The sequence below is a fragment of the Trichechus manatus genome, unplaced genomic scaffold (genome assembly GCF_000243295.1).
Source record: "Trichechus manatus latirostris isolate Lorelei unplaced genomic scaffold, TriManLat1.0 scaffold00110, whole genome shotgun sequence".
Taxonomy (NCBI): domain Eukaryota; kingdom Metazoa; phylum Chordata; class Mammalia; order Sirenia; family Trichechidae; genus Trichechus; species Trichechus manatus.
The window spans coordinates 8,764,728-8,766,185 of NW_004444046.1; the positions used below are offsets into that span (position 1 = coordinate 8,764,728).

The 1,458-nt window shown below is 38.1% G+C and overlaps 1 protein-coding gene across 1 annotated transcript in view; it reads left to right on the top strand.

Moving 5' to 3' along the window:
- Window positions 1-1,458, top strand: part of NLGN1 (neuroligin 1) — a 1,020,111-nt gene that overhangs the window by 150,573 nt on the left and 868,080 nt on the right. The window lies entirely within an intron of this gene.

Here is a 1,458-nt window from a genome sequence, read left to right on the forward strand (position 1 = left end):
TAAAAGATTTGGTTGTTTATTATAGATATCTGTCACAGTTTTTCTCTCAAGATAATGGAAATTTTTAGAGCTGGGAATTAGGAGCTGCTGAGGACCATGGCTGTCCTATTTTTTGGCGGTATAATATAGCATATGCAGGACGTTCAGCTGTAGCCCACTTCTTTAGAATACACACCACACTGTCCCACATTCGTTTTTTTTTTTGTAAGAGAGGACTTAGGCAATAGCATTCATTCATTCTCGCATTTCTTTTAGTACATTTTAATTGTGCCACTCAATAGGTTCAAAGTATAGGAGAACAAAGACAGAAAAAATAGACAAGACAGTATCCCTCAATGAGCTTACAGTTCAGTGGAGGCAATCAGGAAAGGTGAAAGTGTGATAAGAGATGAGGAAAAGTGTAGATTGACTAAGAATACATCTGAACTGTATGGTAAGGTAATAAGTGTTTCCTGGGTCAGTGCTGTCTAAAGTAAGATTTAATAGATCTGTAGAAGTTGGAAAGGTGAATTGAATGGGGAAGGGGCACCCAGCCAGCAAGCTTTTCAGAAAGAAAACCACACACAAAGGTCAAATGCTGGCAAAGGGTGTGGTGGATTTGAAAAACCACAAGTAACTAGCATGCTTAGAGAGGTAGTGAGTGACAGAAGATATGGCTGGACAAGAAAGCAAGTGACCAGTTTGGAGGTGATGAGGCTATCAATAACCACATGATCTTGGAGACATTATAATATAGGGGAAAGAGCATTCGATTAGGAATCAAAACACCTGAAATCACTAGTTGGGTGAGCTAGACCAAATCACTTGATTTCTTAGCCCTCTCTGTTTTCTAGTCTTAAAGGAGCGTATTTTTCAAACAGTGGTTCAAGGAGTTCTCCTAGGTGCTGCTGCTGGTAGGGATGGAGAAGCTTGCTGGGCAGGGCTCCTGGTTCCCTCTTCCCTTACTTCTGCAAGATCAGTTCTCTTTCCTGAATTATGTGCTTAAAATTTCATGTGATTTTTTTTTTTTTTTTTAATGTACTTCCCCAGGAAATGTTTTGAAAGCTGCAAGATATCTTAGGTCTTTCTCTATCCCATGCCAATTTAGGAAAAAAAACAGCAGTGTGTTCTATTATAAAGAACATTGGACTGGAAGTCCAAACATTGCAAGTCTACAGTTGGAAAAACCTTCCTCTTTGTCAATTTCTTCAGTTGTGAAAAATGAGCAGATATATTCTGCCCTTCCTGTCTCAAAGAATTTTTTCTAAAGTCAAATAGAATTATATATGTTAAAGTGCTTGGTGAATTGTAAAGCATTTTATAAATGATCGATATTCTTAAGGAAAATATCACCTATGCATAAAGGTATTTACATGTATAAGAATCGCTTATATAAAAGATGCCCTTGGTGTGAAGGACCAGGTTATTTAATGGAGGTGTCACACTCTTATGTCACACTTCCTTGGCTCAAGTTCCTCA